This window comes from Brachycentrus maculatus, unplaced genomic scaffold, assembly GCF_059751285.1.
Source record: "Brachycentrus maculatus isolate JH-2025_06_01 unplaced genomic scaffold, ASM5975128v1 h1tg000028l, whole genome shotgun sequence".
NCBI classification, from domain to species: Eukaryota; Metazoa; Arthropoda; class Insecta; order Trichoptera; family Brachycentridae; genus Brachycentrus; species Brachycentrus maculatus.
This window is the reverse complement of record NW_028280782.1, coordinates 394,013-410,866: the sequence shown is the minus strand read 5'-3', so window position 1 is coordinate 410,866 and position 16,854 is coordinate 394,013. Positions and strand designations below refer to the sequence as shown.

The following is a 16,854-nucleotide window of genomic DNA, read 5'->3' as shown; positions in this document are numbered from 1 at the left end:
AAAAAAGTGAAAATAAAAAGTTCATGATAATAAGGAAGGCGAATGAGGAATGGAGTTTAGGGAAGGAGGTAATGGAAAAACTAAGGGATGAGGTTTGATGGACAGTTAGGATTCTAATGATAGATACATTTTACTGTGTTTAAGAACAGTGTCCATATATGGTTGCTTCTCGTTGGAAGGGACAAGGTAGAAAGTGAATTAATTAAAGTCCAGGTGTATTTATTTTATTGTAAAACCTTTATACTGTAAATTGTTATGGTATCTATTGTATGTAATGTATGTAATCTAATAATTAAAAAAAAAAAACAAATAATAAGAAAAATATATATATTGTATTAACATGTAAGTAATTGGCTCAACACAGGCCATGCGTAAAGAGCCGTAATACATATATATATAGTAAAAAAAAAGAAAAATGTAGGTGTCTATGAAATAAATAAATGAATAATAAAAAAATGTCCAAGACGTTTATAGAGACAGAGAGTGTTTTTGCCTATAATTTTTACTCATGAATTACATGAAATTAAAGTAACTTTAAACACAAAGAGGAAATCCACTCACAAGTAGGTATAAACTTTAGAGCTTATCAAGTTGAAGATTAATTATTGTGAATTGTTCACCAACGCTCCGTAAAATTTCGTATTTTGGTCACATAATGAGAGGTGAAAAGTATGTCATCCTACAACTGGTCATAAAAGGAAAGATTGATTTAATATATGTACTCGAATATATAATCCAATACAAATGGAAAGAATCCCTGCTTAATAAAAGCTCTCCGCAAAAGCTTTGATCAATCTCGTGACACAGTACGTACGAGTTCACAACAGCCATCTTTGTATGTTAAAATGAAAAAATCTTTAAGCGAAGACTACTTTTATTAGTATGCAAAGTCCGAATTCTGACTTTTTGTTTTAGTTATTTAAAAAAAAATATTTGGTGCATGTAATTTATTAGGGTTCCAGCAAAAACACAGGATCGGTACCCTTTATATTGCACTGCAATTTGTTCCTGTAAGCGCCACACCACCGAGGTGGTCCAGCTTTCTTATCTGGACTTTATGTAACCCGAAAAAACTGATGAATGAGTTAAGGAAACGTTTGTGAATAACGCAGGTAGGTATTCATTTTTATTGCACGATCCGCACTAATGACTTGTATAGTTCCTAGTTTCTACCTAAGCCTTATGGGCAGTTATTCAATGAAATCTCGTATCGTTATTCCAATATAAAACAGGCGAACTCAAGAATCTGAAATCCTGAAAAATCCGAACGAGATTTTGATGAAAAACATTTGTAGGAAAACGTTTAATACATTATTCATAGATTTGGCGTTTAATTTGTAGAACTTCATTTTTATTTGTGTATTATATCGCTCACTCCTTTCAAGAACGTCATAAATAAAATAAAACTTGATTTTTCAGGAGAGCGTTTTTTATGTTTAAAAATATAAAACAATGTATTAAAAATAAATATCAAGCCACTTACTGAACTTTTAACTGTGCAACAGGTCTTTTTAGGTAAAACCTAAAGGTTTTTTCTCCATTAGAAAAATATTTAGTATATTTAAAAAAATAATTAAACAATACCTTTTCTTCAAAATAAAAATTAACACTTTCTGCCCTGTAGCGGGTAAATATTAAGTTTAAAATATGCCGCATTTGCTGGGATAAAGTACGTTTTCTGGGCATTCCGAAAACATGCACAACTGAAATTTGTCGATTTATTTATGACGTTCTTGAAAGGAGTGAGCGATGTTAAATGAAACAATGATTTTTTGAGTCTACCTACCAAGTTGTATTTTACTAACTTTATCAAATAAAACAATTTTTTAAACCACTTTTTATTGGTACACTTTATCCAACCGGTTTCCAATCCAAGTATTTTATTGTTTAAAAAAAACATACATAAAAATCAATTTTGTGACAATCGTTTCGCCTAGTTTGGAAATTTGCAAACGAATGTCATTCATGAATGTCAATAAGACCTTCGTTTGTAAATGCCATAACTAGGCGAAACAATTTTCAGAAAATTGATATTTAAGTGTGTTTTTTTTTAAATTAATAAAATACAACTTAGGAGACCCAAAAACCATTGTTTGATTCAACATTTAATACATTTTGATTTTTCAGTCTTTCTTCTGTGCATTATTTTTTTTATGTGCATGTCTTATTTAATATTAACCTGGACTGGTAGCTGAAGCGTAAGACTGATCACCTTGTTGCCTTCATGTAATAATAATAATAAAAACTACAGTGGAAAACATTTATAGGAAAACATTAAAAAAAACACGCAAAGACTTTATAACATCTAATTATTACATGTTATTTAATTTTGTTTAAAAATATTGAAAAGTTAATAAAGCATACAATAGTGTGCCTCTATTGCTACTCAAGTACTGTTATATTAGATTGAAATGTAAAAAAGTTGCAAATAATGTACATATACCTTAAGGCCTAGTATTAGTTAAATAGTGGCAACTTTATTTTCTCTAAATACAGGTAGCATTTCACGGAATTGATTTTTTTATAAAAATACCGTTTTAGCCTTGAAAAAATAAGTGTTATTTCGAAGTAATTAAATCGTTTTAAAAATAGAAGAGTTACATATAAGAAGGTAAATATGGAGTTAAAAAATATAAAAATAATGTTTATATATATATCTCCTAAAAACAAAAAAAATATTCAATAAAAATTTTTTTTTTTAAAAATGGGTGTGAACAGACATATGACCTCTCCGGTGGTCTCAGGTGGAATGAATTCTGTATTTGCGAATATCGCGTTAAAAGAAACAACGTCATATAGCACTTCATTACATCAACCTGATGACGAAAGACAGCTGAACCCAACAGTCTACAAAGACGATAAGTTGAGACGAAGCCAGGAGATGAAAGCTGTATATAATATGAGAGCTTAATATAGGAAAGGGTTAAAAATTGAATACAATAACGATTTTTTACAAGAAGTCGTTAATTTATTCGATTACATGAATATGATCACGCCAATCAATGTATGAATTTGGTTGTATATAACATAATTCTAGGTTTTAAAATATTACTTCACTTATAAGATGCTTTACTTATTAGCTTCACATATGGTGTTTGAAAATGATGCGGAATGCATCGAAACACGTGTCACAGTAGATTTTAAGAAATAGTGGTATTTGCCAAGTAAAACACTAATTTAAAATGGATAGATTTTACCACAAAGTGACTGCCGAACCAATTAATAAAATTCTAAAATATTTAAAAATTTGATATGAAAACGTAAATTGAAAGAAATGTAAGCCGAAAAAAATAAAGGTTACCCATTAAGTACATCTCTTTTTCATCGTTGGAACAACCGAGTATGGCGGAGTGGCCTGATTCTGTCGCAGAACAGTGCGATCCGTGAACAAAATGGTAATTTCGTGCGTCATCATGTTCGGTGTTAGGAAATCTTTCAATGTTTTGACTCCATCTCTTCCCACACGATCGAACGGAAATCCCATGGATCGCTTGTCTGGATACAGTTTGTCCAAGATCCCGCAGAAGCTGTCAGCGTCGTCGCAAACGCCGGTCACTTCTTGGTCGATTTTGTCGTTGTCGTAGTTAGAAACCATCGCAAACAAATCGAATGGCATTCCGCTGGCAGTTCCTTTAGGAATCAGCATATGCTGGGGCCAGCCACACCCGCAGAAGTTGTACTTTTGCAAAGCTTGTTCGTCTGTAGGACGATTGGCCTCCAAAGGGCGGAATGTCCTTTCGTAAGCAATTGTCACCGAAGAGTCGTCCGACTTGCGCGAGATCACGTTTATACCCGGCTTCAGCGGGACCTTGAACTTATCTAACTCGATGGCCATCAGTCTTTGGTCTTCGAACTTCGTTATACGGACACCTCTGTTGTCAACTTTAGGCAGTAAAAATAAGCGCATCGTTCCGAACACCTGATTGGTTTTACTATTGTTTATTTTAATCGTGTATATAAATGGTATGTGTTGCAAATGTGTGAAACGAACGAACAACGGACCACGAGGGGAGAAATCCAGTCCCCTGGATGTATCCACGTCACTCTGCTCCCAATATGTGTGCAACTCATACGGTGGTTTCTTCGAGGCGGCAACACTCAGATCGATTATTGATACACTGGGATATTCTAATTGGGAACGATTGTACTTAGGTAGTTTATTCTTGTGAGCCAACAATATATTATTTAGGAATTCGTGCCAGCGATAGAATATAGGATCTCTCATGGCTGTTGCGGTGTCTCCCATGACGCTGAAACTTTCCAGAAATCTGCCATCGGGATCGTGACAATACGCCATGAAAACATGACCCGCGTTGTGTAAATCACCGTACGCCATTCTATCTGGAGACAGCATTGTAGCTTCAATGGCGTTTCCCAAAATGTCTATTCCTTTACTTTCGTCCAGCGGTATTTCCTTTCCTTCGGAATCGACCACGAAACCATCCGCCACAGCGTTCTTTATTTTATCTACCCAAGATTCCATAACTGCCAAGTCTAAAACGACCCTGTCGTCGGTACGTTCCAAATCGTGTAAAGTTGCGTCAACGAAGCGCGGAGGCCACGAGCGGCTCGCCAAAGCCAAAGTCAATTTAGGAAAGTATCCTTCGACTATTTTTCCTCTCAAATCGGTGAACTCGACAACTCTTGGCAATCCGTTGCTGAAGCGGTCCGCGTTATACCTATTTAAGATTTGATGATGCATGTAGTAGAAGAGCTCGCCGCGTCTGTCTTTGGCTACCATGGAAATGTCATCAGCGTCAGTGGGATACACCAAATGCCAGTGCCAATGGTGAAGATTGATTCCGATGTCTTCGCGGAAATAAGCGACCGCTTGCTCCGGTTCCTTCGAGTTGGCGGTGAAGTCTACAGGTATGACGATCGGTTCTCTGGAGTCTTCCGGAATAATGGTGGCCTCCTGGCGAGCCAACATTATAACCTGACTGTCCATAAATTTGCCCGGGAAACAGGATAGGAAGTTCGGCACGTCTATTTCCCTCGTATCCTTTCTGTGGATCAACGCGACGGACAGCGCGTAGTTGAACAGGTAAGGGTTGAGTCTCTCTCTGCAATACGCGGCTGTCGACATTAGATCCTGGGGGTTTCTGGCTGCCATGAAGATAGATATCAACTTCGAGGCGCTTTCTCTATGCTTCGTCAAGAACGTGGTGAAACTTTCTGTCCTCGATATGGCACGCGGTATGGTCAGGTCGGGAATGCTGATGTTCTTCACTATTATGGTCTTAGCTGCTTTTTTGGCGAACCTCTTCTTCAGCTTTAGGACCATGCTTCTGTGTCTGTTTTTGAGGAAGTCGTCCGGTATATCGAATTCAACAGATGCATTCTCTCCCTTGGGCATGAACAGTGGTTCTAACGGCCGATCGAACATGAGACGTATAGCTTCACTATTTTGCGCCATGACTGCAATATTGTCGAGTTATTTGCGAGAAACGATTACCATTTGGTGAAAAACAATTCTCGCAATTTCCTTTTAAACCCTACACTAGTGTAGTGACTTGCGCATTATATTCAAATTAAAAAAATATATATAAAACTATTTGTTTGTGCTACAAATAGTTCATCGTGAATATTCTGTGGTTTCCCTATGCAACATTGTCCGTCCGACATGTTTTGAACAACAAGATAATAATATTAAAAAATGAATTCACTTCCTTTAAATACAATGTATGCTGTTTAAAATTTTATATTAATTTATCTGTATGTAACCAACCACGAAATATTGGTTTTAAGTTATGTACTGACATTTCTTGGCGGAATTGATTTTTTTTCCACTTTATTGTTTTTCCACTTTTATTTTATTTGACCGGTGACTGGGTTTCGTCGATAGCGACATCATCAGACTTCTGCATATAAAATGCAGTTCCACAAAGTAATTTCAGTACAAAACTAGAATCTAATATAATAATTAACTGATCAAATTATGATGAAACTCGGTCACTGGTCAAATAAAATAAAATTAGACCTACATACATCGCTCACTCCTTTTAACAACGTCATATATCCAAAAACTTAATTTTATAGGAGATCGTTTTTAAAGTTTAAGAATATAATAAAATATATTAAAAATAAATATAAAAAAAACGAACTAACCATCACGCCACTTCCCCGCAGGGGTAGGCAGAGAGAATAGAACGCCACACCACTCTGTCTTTGCAAACATTCTTCGCCTCTTCCACGTACATGCATCTCCTCATACATACCCGCCGATTGTTACGACTCCTAACCTGACCACTTTCAAGTATTTGGCATACCCGATCGTGCCATGTTTTTTTCGGTCTTCCTCTGCTCTTTTTTCCACTTACATTCGCCTCATAAATTTGTTTATCAAGCCACTTATTGATTTTTTTTTGTGCAACAGATCTTTTAGGTAAAATCTGAATGTTTTTTCTCCATTTGAAAACTAGTATATTTAAAAAAGTAATTAAACAATACCTTTTCTTCAAAATGCAAAAACAACACTTTTTGCTCTGTAGCGGGTAAATAATAAGTTAAAAATATGCCGCTTTTGCTGGGATATAGTACATTTTCTGAGCATTCCGAAAACATGCACAACTGACTATTTTTGATATATGACGTATGATGTATGGGATTTTTTTATTTATTTAATAGACAACATTTTGAGTGTGTCCAAATACTTGTTCACAAAATCTGGATTATCTCCAATTACAGGAGTTATTTTCATATTATTTTTGACATCTCATCAAAGATGAAGAAGAATATGGAAGTCTGGGCATTACATCTTTACATCTCACCAATAGATGTCTCTAGTGAAGTTCTAGTGATTCAAGAACAAGGTTTCTAAATTGGTTCATATATACAGAACTTCCAAGAATTTGAGTAGTGTGGTTGTCAATAATGGGTAGAATAGGTGACTGTTACACGCGTGTAAAGTGATCACTTAAACCAGCCTATGACGGTCGTCAGCCCCGTAAATGCCCAGACTTCCATATTCTTCTTCATCTTTGATGAGATGTCAAAAATAATATTTAATAGACGATTGGAAATATATTTGGTGATAAGCTAGTCCATATGGTAGGCTAGAGTGAGGATTTTTTTTTATGAAAAACACCTTTGAATTTATTGCAAAAAAATAAATGAAAAACATTTTTAAAAAAAATCTATAATAACATATTGGCAAAACCAAACATAACATTGCTACAATATTATTATTAAAGTAAATAAAAATAAAATAGGTACATAAACAGCTATTACTAAAACATATTGCTTTTTATACGCTATCGAACGGCGCGCCGTTGGGATAAGTGTATGCGTCGAAAAGGTGACTTCATTGAAGAGGACCCAGACATTTAACTTGCGTGCAGTGGAAGACAGAGGGCTCATGAAGAATAAGAAGAGGAAGCTGTGAGTGGAACCGTTTTCCACCCTGTATATGGTCGTACACGATATGCGGTATGCACAATGCTAATACATGATGAACAGACCTCTACAAATAGGGCGAACACGCTTCGGTAGGTAGGAGATAAGGTGCAGGGCGAGGGGGTCTGGGGAGACGTGGAGGAGGTTCACCTGAAATGTTTTAAGTCCAGTTCAGTCCCATGCTCCATTGTTGACTGTTTCCGTTACCAATTAGCACCTCGCAACTTGTGGAACATGCCCCGCCATTGGTCAGAGACTACCAACCTCACAAAAGCACTTAATTTTTAAACATAACGTGGTTTGCAAGTAGGCTACTATTATAGCCCGTAAAATAAAATATTACTAAAAACTAACTAACTAACTAACTATCACGCCACTTCCCCACAGGGGTAGGCAGAGAGAATAGAACGCCACACCACTCTGTCTTTGCAAACATTCTTCGCCTCTTCCACGTTCATGCATCTCCTCATACATACCCGCCGATTGTTACGGCTCTTAACCTGACCACTTTCAAGTATTTGGCATACCTGATCGTGCCATGTTTTTCGGTCTTCCTCTGCTCTTTTTTCCACTTACATTCGCCTCATAAATTTGTTTTACCGTTCTTTCCTCACTCGTTCGTTCTACATGTCCAAACCATCTCAACACACCTTTAAAGTGAAAAGTGATCCATTAAACCAGCCTATGACGGTCGTAAATGCCCCGTAAATGCCCAGACTTGCATGTTCTTATTTATTGATTTAGCGTTTAATTAGTAGAACTCCATTTTAATTCATGTATTAAATTTAAAATCAAGTATAGATTTTTTTGAGTCGTATTTTATTTTTAAAAAACAAATAAAAATTTATAATATGACAATTGTTTCGCCTAGTTATGGCATTTTCAAACGAATGTGAAGATTAAATGGACTGACGGTCTTCATGTAGCTATACAATTCTAGGTACTTAAGTGATAGTTTTAACATGTACTGTTTATGAGAGACAACAATTGTCACAATATTAATTTGTATGTGTTTTTTAAATAAAATACAACTTAGTAGACTCAAAAAATCTGTGTTTGATTTAAAAATTTATTCACAAATTGCATTTTCTTCTTTATCTATGTTGAGATGTCAAAAAATGATATAAAATAATGCTTGGATGCATCTGACTCCGGAGAGGAACGCATTGCAGATCTCAACACACCGATCAGTGCCGAGATGTTTTGCCTTGGTCTCTTGTGTACCTTCATAGTATGTAAATATTCCTATACAGTTTATTTAGTGACATGTCAGGGTATGCGTGGCTTCCTTCATCTGTAGTGGTAGCCGTCGCGGACACACATCTCATATGCAAAAATACGTGTAGGTTTTACCGACAGGTAATTCAGAAATTACGTCAATTTTTGGTTGGTTTATTGGAAAATCAGATACTTAAAAAAACGATATTTGTTATATTATAGGTGTCTCAATTTCAAATTATACATCTTTCGTTTTTTAATTAAATTCATATGAAGGAAGATGGAATGTGTATTTTATTATACATTTTTTATCGATTGTTGCGCGGTATGATGGATAATCCTGAAACTATCCGAGCATTGGTCTGCATGTTCCCAAGACACCAACGAGCCCATTCGCCAGGAACTACGCTTGGATGGCTTGAATCTGGCCAATCTCTGTACCCGACGGATTCTCCAGTTCTTTGGACACGTTGCGCGTGGCAACGAGGATAGCCTGGAACGGCTGGTTACGATCGTTAGCCTGGAGGGGAAGAGAGAGAGAGGAAGATCCCCCATACGATGTCAATAATGCCATCAAATTAGGGCAGCAGCATGCACCTCGGTGGTTGGCGCTACGTGCAGCGCAGTCAAGGGATAACTAGAGAATCTCATTGCCTCCACAAGCGTCACAACCCTCTGTAATGAGGGATAAGACAGAGAAGAAGAAGAGTAACCTATCACAGCGTCGGCATATATTATTTCCCATTCCTATATACAAGATGGTTATGCCTGTAGGAAGAGCTACCGCTATGCTGAACAATACCTGTTCCATGTGTCTGAGGGGGTATTCCGAAGCGGGATTCTTCTACATCTTTAACAAGAGTCTTCTTGCTTACTTTTAAATTTATGTTTTGAATACATGCGCCTTTAAGTTTGTTACGTAGGTATATACTAATTATTGAACAAATTTATTTGATTTGATGAAAGTCTGAGCATCCCAGAACTTTTGACCTGGCATTTGGCTGGCTTAAGCGATCACTTTATATCCATCTCTAAAATTGACATATCGCTCACTCCTTTCAACAACGTCATAAATAAAAAATCGTAAATTTTCAGTTTTGCATGTTTTCGGAAAGCCCATAAATGTACTATATCCCAGCTAAAGCGGCATATTTTTAACTTAATATTTACCCGCTACAGGGCAGAAAATATTGTTTTCGCATTTTGAAGAAAAGGTATTGTTTAATTATTTTTTAAAAATATTAAATATTTTTCAAATGGAGACAAAACCTTCAGGTTTTACCTAAAAAGATCTGTTGCACAGTAAAAAGTTCAATAAGTAGCTTGATATTTATTTTTAATACATTGTGTTATATTTTAAAACTTTAAAAACGTTCTCCTGAAAAATCAAGTTTTTTGATTTATGACGTTCTTGAAAGGAGTGAGCGATATGCTTGTCGAAACCGGTTGGAAAAATGTAAAAAAAACAAAATTTTAGTTTTATTTCATACGATCACTTTAAACACTCTTGTAACATTCACAAAGCTGTTTATTTATGCAACCTGTATCCATTATCCATAAAGTCATTAAAAATAGAGACAAAGTATCACACGATCACTTTACACACTGTAACGTTCACCATTCTACCCATTATTGAAGAACCACATTGCATTTATTTTTGGAACCTGTCTATATTTACTTCACAAATTTCTCAACTGATGGAGATTTTTCAATCAGCCATAGGTACTTCTAAATCTATTGAATTAGATTACTATACCCATGTGTGAAGAGGATCCAAGACCATAGCATATATGAACGTTCCAAAAATTAATGCAATATGATTGTTGAATAATGGGCAGAATGGTGAGCGTTACACAAGTGTATAAAGTGATCGCTTGAGCCAGCCATGTCGTAAGCCCTGGGATGCTCAGACCTACATCTTGTTTCATGTAAAATATGAACGATAGTGGTTTGATATCAATTTGGCACTTATAATACAATAGTAATAATAATATTTTTACAACATTTTAAGTGTGTCCAAATACTTGTTCACAAAATCTGGATTATCTCAAATTACAGGAGTTATTTTCATATTATTTTTTAACATCTCATCAAAGATGAAGAAGAATATGGAAGTCTGGGCATTTACGGGCCTCATAGGCTGATTTAAGTGATCGGGGTCATAGGCTGATTTAAGTGATCACTTTACACACGTGTAACATTCATTGGTTAATGTTTACATTTTTACAAAATATCACCTGAAGAGCGCTTTACATTTTTCTTAATAACATTTTTTTTAAATCAACCCTTATCCGCACCCGATGGTACATAGGGCACTGCATCATATAAACGTAGTATTATCTTGATCGTTAACACATGAAGGAAAGGTGTGATCAGCCCTCCGCTTCTGGTATCAGTCCACGGTTATATTGAATAAATATTAGAGTGAAAAATCACTTATATTTATTTGACTCCCCCCACTGGGAATCGAACCCGGGACCTCCAGCACGGAAGTCAAGTGTACTGACCATTACACTACGGAGACGGACAAAACTATTACTATACTTATACTTTGTATTGTAAGTACTATATATGAACTTAATCATAATGTAAATAAGATTTGGCAAATTTTCAATTGTAAATATCGCTCATTCCTTTAAACGTCATAAATCAAAATTCGTCAGTTTTCGGAATGTCCGGAAAATGTACTATATGCCAGCAAAAGCGGCATATTTTTAACTTAATATTTACCCGCTACAGGGCAGAAAGTGTTGTTTTTGCATTTTGAAGAAAAGGTATTGTTTAATTAATTTTTAAATTTAATTAAAATTTTTCAAATGGAGAAAAAACATTCAGGTTTTACCTCAAAAGATCTGTTGCATAGTAAAAAGTTCAATAAGTGGCTTGATATTTATTTTTAATACATTGCATTATATTTTTAAACTTTAAAAACAATCTCCTGAAAAATCAACTTTTTTGATATGTGACGTTGTTGAAAGGATTGAGCGATACGTGTTCGACGAAATCATGATAAATATGTATATACCTAACTTGGGAAAAAATGTCAACAGTTTTTTTTTTTTAAATTTTTAATTTAAATTTCACATGGTAAATTACGTAAAGTATTTCTTAAGTGATATTTAAGTTTAAAATACTACCACAATGTTTCTGTTGAATTAATTAATGAAAATCCTAGAAGGACGTTATAAAACAAAAAATATATATTTTTTACACTTTCATTTTGTTTAACCAATGACCGGGTTTCATCGTTAACGACATCATCAGACTGGTGAGTAAATAGTTGTAATTTTATTATATAAAATGCAGTCCCACCAAAAAATGTCAGTACAAAACTGAAATGTAAAATCAATTTAAAACTAGTTGAAAACTCGGGTTTATATGGATATGTAACCAAAAATTGTAAATGATTTGTGGTCTTTTTTTTCCTGCACCAAAGGGCTCCTATGTAATCGTAATCGATAATGAAATAAAAGCAAGGTGATATATCCAGCGCTTCTTAAAACATATCGTTATCACACAGGAGAAAGTGACCAAGTGCATTTTTTACAAAAACGTTATCATTGACTATTTGATATCTTTCCAGCTTAGTATTTATTGCCTTGAAAAAATCCCTAAGGATTTGAAACTTGGAAGTATAATAAAAACCTATCAGCGGAAGCTAAACTGGCAGTGCACAACGGAGTCCTGGTTCCAACTTTAATGTATGGAAGTGAAACATGGAGTTGGCAAAAGAAGGATGAAAGCAGACTGAATGCAGTCGAAATGCGATTTCTCAGAAGAATGTGCGACAAAACGATGTATGATAGATGTGCGAATAGTGAAATAAGGAAGGAATGCAAAGCTGAGATAAGCATTATCGATAAAATTAAGAAAGGTGTGTTGAGATGGTCTGGACATGTGGAACGAATGAGTGAGGAAAGAACGGTAAAACAAATTTATGAGGCGAATGTTAGCGGGAAAAGAAGCAGAGGAAGACCGAGAAAAACATGGCACGATCAGGAATGCCAAATACTCGAAAGTGGTCAGGTTAGGAGTCGTAACAATCGGCGGGTATGTATGAGGAGATGCTTAAACGTGGAAGAGGCGAAGAATGTTTGCAAGGACAGAGTGGTGTGGCGCTCTATTCTCTCTGCCTACCCCTGCGGGGAAGCGGCGTGATGGTTAGTTAGTTAGTTATGTTTATTTTCTTGCCTAGCAAAAGTGTCTTTAAATGGCCCTCCTGAACATTTTACGTTTTGTTAGTTGGTCACTTTTTCCTGTACGACTACGATATAATGATCGATTTTACTGTATGTTGCTTTTTGTATACTGACGATTCTGTGCTTCTTGCCGATAGTAGAGAAGACCTGCAGGCGCTGGTGACAAGGGTGTATAGTGTGTGCAAGGAAAGTGATTTCCTGAGTTTGGGCATGTGGATCGAATGAGTGAAGAAACAGCATGAAGACAAATGTATGAGGGGAACGTAGTTGGAAATGGGAGCAGAGGAAAACTAAGCAAAACTTGGCCCGATCAAGTATTTAAAATACCTTCTTCAAAGTGGTCAGGCAGATGAAGACCGATGAAAAATTGGTATGATGATTATGTTAGACAGTTGAAAGCGATCTGGATAGGAGTCAGAATAATCGGCAGGTATGCATGAGGAGATGCATGAATGTGGAAGAGGGGAAAATTGTTTGAGACAGCAAATTTGTGTGGCATTCTATTTCCTTTTTCTAGCTCTGCGGGGAAGCGGTCTGATGGTTAGTTTTATTTATTATAAAAATTTACATTTTAATTTATCTATATTTTTCTATTTTTTTACGTTGACGTTATAAGTATTAATGTTTTAAAATTTATTTTTACGCGCAAAATAAATACTGACAAACGCACAAATAATACGACGGTATTTCCTGAATTATTACTAGTTTACTTAAAAGAGGAAAAATCTTTTGCGCGCACTTGTAAACCCGTTCTCAAACATAGTACGGTAGATGACGATTACCGAGAAAATACCTCAATATAGACAGGTACCTATTTATTAAGTACCTACCTACTTAATAGGTAGGTAGTACCTGCGTATTGAAACAGAATTTTTTTTTAAATCTCTTTTTTCGAATAACCGCCCTCGACCAATAGAAAAATGTGGGAGGAGCCAGCGTCAATCATGGCGACCGGTCCGAGCAAAAAAGCGAAGAAGCCGCAAAGCAATACAGCCTCTATCGCAAGCAAATAGAGGGATGAGTATAGAAAACATTTTCCCGAAATGCGTTTTCACCGGAACCGAATCGGCTTATAGGCGCTCCGAGGCGGTAAAGAATAAAAGTCTTTACGTTTCGGTCTCGGTAGGCCGATTTTTCGAGGTGACAGCGAGATGTCGGCAAACACCTGAGGCCGGACATTTCATCAGCCGACGCGGCCATCGAACGGTCAGACTTTGAGATGTCGCGACGTATTGGTGACCGGTGAATCAGTGCGCGTTCCGTCAGTGAGAAAATCATCTCTGGATGCTTGTAAAGTTTGGAAAATCCTAGTGAAAGTGTGTTCCAGTGGTCCCTGTGCAACGTCCGCGGCCGCTCTGAACGCTGTCTGGATTTCCTCGGATTCACATGTACAAGAAAGGTACGATTACTTTACGTTTTATTTAACACGATCGTGTGAAAATTCGGATTGCATCCTTTCGTGAAGGAATAAACATTTCGCAAACAGTTATCGTCGACCATATGAAAATTATGTTAAAAGGCGTGTAAAATGCCTCGAAACTATTTATACGGTTGCGATAATCATTATTGTTTGCAGTAAAGTTTAGCCAGCTGACGAATTGTTCGTAATTAAATGTAACCACACTGATATTAACACTGCCCCTTCTTATAATATTTATCATAAACATATTTACAGTTTACAATTATGAGTCCTTACTTACGAGTTTTCCATCTCAAAGGGCTTTATTATTTATTTATTTTAATTTTACACATTTTTAAGTCACATATCGCTCACTCCTTTCAACAACGTCATATATCAAAAATCGTCAGTTGTGCATGTTTTCGAAGTGCCCAGAAAATGTACTATATCCCAGAAAAAGCTCCATATTTTAAACTTAATGTTTACCCGCTACAGGGCAGAAAGTGTTTTTGCATTTTGAAGAAAATGTATCTATTATTAAATTTTTTTTAAATATAGTAAATATTTTTCAAATGGAGAAAAAACATTCAGTTTTTACCTTAAAGATCACAGTAAAAAGATCAATAAGTGGCTTGATATTTATTTTTACTACATTTCATTATATTTTTAAACTTTAAAAACGATTTCCTGAAAAATCAAGTTTTTTGATATATGACGTTGTTGGAAGGAGTGAGCTATGTATGATATTCCCGGTGAGTAATTTTTATTACTCATTTTGGGACATGGGATTAAGGTAAACAAGACTGAAAAACAAAGGAAAATGGAAAATATAAAGCAATAAAAGGTATAGTATCTAAATAGGTATATGAAAAAAACATGATGTAAAAAGCATGTTTAAAGGAAAAAAAGGGAAAATATAACTAATATTCTTCTTCTTCTAACCCTTATTTGCACCCCAATGGTGCATAGGGCACTGCATCATATAAACGCAGTGTTATCTTGATCGTTAACACACGAAGGAAAGGTGATCAGCCCTCCGCTTTAGGTAATATTGAATAAATATTAGTGTGAAAAAATCACATTTATTTCTTTGACCCTCCCCCCCCCCTGGGAATCGAACTCTGGACCTCCGGAATGGTAGCAGACCGTGCTGACCATTACACTACGGAGGTGGACAAAACTAATCACTATCACAAATATCTTTGTATACAGTATTTTTCATTCATTCATTTTGGGTCCCTGACTGGGTTCTTTTTTATTTAAGTACATATGTTACGCGGCTGGTTAATTTGGGTATAATAATAATAATAATAATAATAAAACACTTATCCGCACCCCAATGGTGCATAGGGCACTGCGTCATATAAACGCAGTGTTATCTTGATGGTTTACACATGAAGGAAAGGTGATCAGCCCTCCGCTTCAGGTAACCAGTCCAGGGTAATAATTTTTTCTACACACTCAAATATTGAGAGTAAAATACATATGTAACTCATAAAATTATAAGTTTAACGAAAACCGAAAATCACGTTTGCAGGCGTCTCCTAGTGTTTAAGTTAATTTTAGAAAAATCCTGCATACATTCCATAGGGGTCTCTGCTAAATAAAAAGCTTATTTTACTCAACCAAAGATGGTGTCGAGAACTCACATGTGAAATAACATGTCAATTAAAGGATATATACAAGTTCTAACTAATGCAATTTGAGTGGCGTAGCTGTCATTCGTGAATAGAATGGTAAATGTTTCACGTGTATACAGTGATCATATGAACCAGCCAACGACAGGTAATAAGCGCTCTAAATACTCAGATATCCTTCTTCGTCTATGTTGAGATATCAATATAAAATAATATAACTCCTTGGCGAACAAACCAAGATTTGTGAAAAAAAGATTTGGACACACTGAAAATATTGTTATATTACTAAACTAACTAATTACCTAACCATACCGTAGGGATAGGCAGAGAGAATAGAACGCCAAACCGATCTATATTTCCAAATTCCAATATTCGCCTCTTCCACATTCATGAAAACACAATAATACCGTAATAATTAGTTTCTAAGTACATTAATCATGGGCGCAATTGGCGGGTGAAATAAAATAATGACATTTGTTTGTCTCTCTGACGATGACGATAATTTTAAAGGCAAATTGTTAATTGGCTATGAATGACGCTCACACGTTGGAAACAGTATGTGTAAAAATTAGTGCCTCTTTAATCTAGCCGTTCATGCCATAGAATCCGTTAGTTAAAGAGAAAAAATTACAAATCAATAAATCGCGGAATTAAATACATATTCTACTACAGTGCACTCCGGTGATGCATATCGCTCACTCTTTTCAAGAACGTCATTAATCAAAAAACTTAATTTTTCAGGAGAACGTTTTTAAAGTTTAAAAATATAATACAATTAATTATAAATAAACATCAAGCCACTTATTAAACTTTTTACTGTGCAACAGATCTTTTTAGGTTAAACCTGAAGGTTTTTTTTCCATTTGAAAAATAACTAGGTTTTTAAAAAAAAATAATTAAACAATTCTTTTCTTCAAAATGCAAAAACAACACTTTCTGCCCTGTAGCGGGTAAATATTAAGTTAAAAATATGCCTCTTTTGCTGGGACATAGTACATTTTCTGGG

The 16,854-nt window shown here is 35.5% G+C and overlaps 1 pseudogene across 1 annotated transcript; it reads right to left on the bottom strand.

Annotated features, from left to right (window-relative positions):
* Positions 1-2,944: 2,944 nt before the first annotated feature.
* Positions 2,945-5,435, bottom strand: LOC148312945 (phenoloxidase 2 pseudogene; annotated as a pseudogene). Its single transcript, XR_015838595.1, has one exon. The product of XR_015838595.1 is annotated as a phenoloxidase 2 pseudogene (transcript).
* Positions 5,436-16,854: the final 11,419 nt, after the last annotated feature.